The sequence below is a fragment of the Cibotium barometz genome, chromosome 19, assembly GCF_041138505.1.
Source record: "Cibotium barometz isolate CiBa-2024 chromosome 19, ASM4113850v1, whole genome shotgun sequence".
In the NCBI taxonomy this organism is placed as follows: Eukaryota; Viridiplantae; Streptophyta; class Polypodiopsida; order Cyatheales; family Cibotiaceae; genus Cibotium; species Cibotium barometz.
In genome coordinates this window covers 41,797,251-41,802,905 of record NC_141064.1, presented here as the reverse complement: position 1 = coordinate 41,802,905, position 5,655 = coordinate 41,797,251, and positions in this window count along the sequence as shown.

Genomic DNA, 5,655 nt, shown 5'->3' with positions numbered 1-5,655 from the left:
CGTACTATGTTGGGAGTACGTGGGATGAGCTTGAGGGGGAGTGTTGAGAGCTTTGATAGCCCAAGCTCATCTACATCTTCATCTATGGCAGTACATCATGAGCTTGAGAGGGGTTGTTGAGATTCAAGCTCGATGTCAGCTTGTGCCAACTGCACTATGTGCTGGCATGTTAGGTAGTAGCATGTGTGAGACATAAATGACCACGTCTAGCTGGTCTAGTGTGTGGACATTAGCTAGGGTTAGCCGTGTGTGGACATAACAGGTGGCTGACATCTTTACAAAGCCACTTAGTAGGGAGAAGTTTGAGTACTTTCGTACTATGTTGGGAGTACGTGGGATGAGCTTGAGAGGGAGTGTTAAGAGCTTTGATAGCCCAAGCTCATCTACATCTTCATCTATGGCAGTACATCATGAGCTTGAGAGGGGTTGTTGAGATTCAAGCTCGATGTCAGCTTGTGCCAACTGCACTATGTGCTGGCGTGTTAGGTAGTAGCATGTGTGAGACATAAATGACCGCGTCCAGCTGGTCTAGTGTGTGGACATTAGCTAGGGTTAGCCGTGTGTGGACATAACACATAGTGTGTGTTGTGTATTATGGATTATGGCTTTATGCATAGTGTGTGAAGGGAGATGGCTTTATGCATAGTGTGTGAAGGGAGATGGCTTCCCTCTATGGTTAGGGTATGCAATATACATTAGGGTTTGCTCCTGTGTGTGTGTCTCCTCTCCCTCTACTTGTTTTTCATCAGAAGTGTGTCTACGTGGTCTCGGGCCACAATACAAGGCGGTCAAGACGTCTATTCAGAGTCAGGAGAACATTCCCAACTTCACAAATTTGGTGTCAATGTTGATTATTGAAGAGAAGAATTTGGGTGAAGATCAACGGTCTTCACAAAACAAAAACAATTCAGAGTAGCAAGCCTTCTACACAAGTGCCAGTAGAGGACGAGGTAGAGACCATGGACGTGGCCAAGGTAATGGCTGAATAGGTAATCAGAATTATGGTCAACAGCAGCAACAATCCCAGGATTCACAACAATAACACACAGGTGGAAGATAAAGAGAATGTGGGGGAGAGGGAGAGCTTCAAACCCTAGCAAAAGCAAACATACACACACAAGAGAGAGATGGATAGCTGAATTTTCTTCTATCTTCTTCTTCTCGACGACTCAACCAACATAACATAAAGATAAGAGTACACACTATATGGGTTAGTACTCAACTACTACAATATACAAGGGCCGGTCTATAATGTGAACCCGACTAAATGAGATGGCACTATAACTATGCCAATCTCTAATAATCCAAAATGGCTGTCACACAGCCTGTCATCCCACTAGCCTCATATCACCCATAATCTCACCAACCATGCCAGTGGTGTAGATGCGGAAGCTATCACCCAAGCGGGTCATCAATGTCCGTCGTAGCACTAGTTGAGCTCAATATCTCAACACTCCCCCTCGAGCTCAACTCCACACACTGCACTCCAAGTAAGCTCCTAAACCTGTGGAGCTTCTCTGTGCCCAATGCCTTCGTGAAGATGTCAACCACCTGATCCTCTGTGCTGACATATACCAAATCTACATCTCCTACTAGAACCTTCTCCCTCACAAAGTGATAATGCACCTCAATGTGCTTCGTTCTAGCATGATACACTAGGTTACTGGCCAACTGTATGCTACTCATGTTTTCACAATATATGACAACTGCCCTACCCACGGATTTCACTAAGTAGCTTCTGAAACCAAGCTACCTCACAAGCTGCGATAGCAGCACACCTGTACTCTACCTCTATACTCAACACTGTTGCCTGCTTCTTACTGCTCCAACTTATAGCAGCACTCCCAAATGAGAACATAAAACCACTGGTAGATCTCCTGTTTGCAATACTACCAGCCCAATTAGCATCTCTGTACCCATGCAACTGTATCTATGTACCAGCGTCATAGAAAAGTCCATAATCAACTGTGGACTTTATGTACTGAGGATCCGCCTAGCCGCATCCAAGTGTGGCCTCCTAGGGGCCTGCATAAACTGACTCACAAGTCCAATAGCATAGCTCAAGTAAGGCCTTGTAATGGTCATTTAGATCAAACTACCCACTATGCGCCTGTATGTAGTGGGGTCCTCCAAAAGCTCACCTGTATCTACGGAAAGCTTTGTGTTCTGCTCCAATGGCACTGAAATAGGCTTACAACCTGTCATACCATACTTGGACAACATGTCCAAGCCATACTGCCTCTGCAATAGCAAAATGCCATGAGGTGATCTCACAACCTCTATGCCCAAGAAATACTATAGCTCACCCAAATCCTTCATCTCAAACTTCTACTTCAAAAGCATCCTGACATCATGTATGTTTCCATCACTATCACCAGTGATAATCAAGTCATCCACATAGATGACTAATAGCATGATCCCTCTATCTATCTTTTTCACATATAGTGAAAAATCTGCATTGGATATCTGAAATCCAATGGTAACAAGATACTCCCCGATCTTGTTTGACCATGCTCTGGGTGCCTACTTCAAGCCATGCAAGGCTTTGCGTAACCTGCACACAAAATCTAGATGTGAATCACTCTCATAACCTAGTGGTTGTATCATGTACACTTTTGCTCATGCAAGAAATTATTCTTTACATCCATTTGATGTAAAGACCAACCCTTCGCTGAGCAATGACAGCTCTCACGGTTTCCATTCTTACAAGCGGGCTGAATGTCTCCTCATAGTCTATGCCATAATTCTGCGCATAGCCCTTGGCAACCAATCTTTCCTTGTACCTGCTCACTGAACCATCAGCATTGTGCTTGACTTTATACACCCACTTACATCCAATTGCCTTCTTTTCCGTAGGCAAAAGCACTAAATCCCATGTTGCATTTGCATCCAATGCTACCATCTCCTCATCCATGGCATCTTCCCATTTCTTATTTCCAATTGCCTGCTCAAAGCAAGTGGGCTCAACCTCGTGTATTGCTTTTACCATGTAAGCATAATGATGGGTTGTATATCCATAAAATATCAACCTGTCAATAGGGTATCTAACCCTCGTAGACCTGCATACACCTGGATCACTACCAGGTGTCCTCAAAACAGCCCTGGTTCTCCTTAGACCAGGAGTAACCACAGACAGAATGCCAAGCTCCTCATCAAGACTCTGCTCCCGGAGCCACTAGAGTCACCATCCACATATGAATGACTTGCTGACATATCAGGCACAAAAGGTTGATCTACCTTTTCCTTCCCTTTCCGTGATACATGTGTATCTGTATCATTCCTCAACCTTCCTGACTATGGGCTAACATTGGATCCACTGCTCGAGGACTCCCCAGGTCCACTCAGCACCTATGATTTTGTTGCTCTACATGTGGTGCAACATCAGCACTTCTTACATCTGCATCTTCTGTTGCCTTCACTACTGGTGTATACCAGCTACTCATCTCATCGAAGACAACATGTCTGCTTGCTCGCATCTCACGAGTGGTAGGGTTATGGCATCTATAATCTTTTTGCTCCATAGCATAACCAATGAAGATGCATTTCTCTACCTTTGGATCCAACTTTGTTCTCACTTCATCAGGAACATGTACATATGCAATACACCCAAACACTTTTAAGTAAGACACATCCGGTCTTATGCCTATAAACTTCTATCAGGAGTCATACCATGAGCAGCTGCAGTGAGTGTCTTGTTCATAATGTACATAGCAGTTGCTACTGCTTCTTCCCAAAAGTAATGTGGCATATTCTTTTCAACCATCAAGGCACATGCCACTTCTGCAATGTGCCTGTTTTTCCTTTCTGCAACACCATTCTGTTGCGGAGTGTACCTGCACATAAACTGCCTCTTGATTCCCTGCTTTCTCAGGAAATCGTTGAACTCATTTGAGAAATATTCTCCCCCACCATCTGATCTTAGGCATTTTATCTACATGCCTTTTTCCTTCTCGACCAAGGTTTTAAATCTCTGAAAGTGAGCAAACACCTCACTTTTCTCCTTCATGAAATAAACCCACACTTTCCTAGTATGGTCATTAATGAATGTAACATAATACCTGCAACCTGTAATTGTTGCAGTCTTGGTCGGTCCCCATACATCTGAATGTATGATATCCAATGGCCTTGCACTGACATGCTTTTCATGTGGGAAAGCATGTTTGGCCTGCTTACCAAGTTGGCATGCTTCACATACCTTATGCAGACCGTCAACCTTAAACTTTGGCAAACTTGCAACAATATTTTGGGCCTGCATAGACTTCAATCTTGCTGTACATTCACATGACCAATGCGCTTGTGCCATATGTCAATATCTGCAATGACACCTGTTCCATGCGCAAACATGGATGCCTTTATCTCAGGCATGTTCAAATCCAAAGTAAACATCCTGCCATTTATGTTACCCTTTGCAACCAAGCGACACTTATTTTTGAAGTCTTCCACAAAACATCCTTGAGGATTAAACCTCACTTGAAGACCCTACTCAACCATATGTCCAATAGAAACCAGATTCTTTGTTATATTCGAAACATGAAGTATAGCAGCCAAGTACTTCATTTTGCCATCCTACATAGACAATGGCACTTTACCAACATGCGCAGTATCATCACCTGTTTCTACATAACCTGGTTTTTCCATTTTCTGCATATCTCTAAACCACTCAGTATGACTGGTCATGTGGTTAGAGGCGCTAGAATCCACATACCATATATCTTGAGATCCTGACACATCCCTTGTTATGAAACTAAGCATATGCTGTATCACAAACAGCTGCTCACTTCTGTCATCACCTCCATGTTTGCTAGATGATGCATAGTTGCCTTGCTGTAACTTCCCACTTTTAATGTCATTCTGCTTTTTATAGCAGTCCTTTGCCATGTGTCCTGGTTTGCCACAGTAATAGCACTCTATGCTATTTGCATTTTGATTCTTTGCCAACCACCTCAGCCTCTTTAGCTTCCCCTGCCTCTAGACTAGTCTCTTCCACCTGTGTATGATTGCTGTTGTGAATCATTGGACTGTTGTTGTCCAGAATTCTGATTTCCTTGTCGACCAACACCTTGTCCTCGACCACGGCCTCTACCTCTGCCTGAATTAGAGTAGAAGGCCTATTCCGATGTGTTCTTGATTTGTGAAGAAGAATCCTCACCTAAAGCCTTTTCTTCTATGATCAACAAATTTAGATATCAAGTCTCGAAAGTTAGAAATATTCTCCCTAACTGCAATGGAGGTCTTGAATGGCTTGTACTCTTTACCAAGCCCATTCAGACATACACTCACCAAATCATCATCCTACACTGATACATTAATAGACCCAATGGATTCAACAATGCCCTTGATCTTTAAGGCATATTCATTAATGGACCTGCTGTTCTTTTCTACAGCATGCAACTCTTGCTTTAACTGCAACTTCCTTGCCTTTGTGTTAGTCTGGAACATCTGAACCAAATTTTGCCATGCAACTGCTGGAGTGTTTGCATCCTATATGTGTCCTGTCATAGTGTCTATGACACTAATTGAAAGCCAGTACATGACTTTTCTTGCACCCTGATTCCAATCCTTGAATGCCTTTATCTACGAGGCTCCTCATTGTCTCCTTCTACATAATCCCAAAATCCTTTACCCATTAGGAAATTGGTTATTCTGAACTTCCAG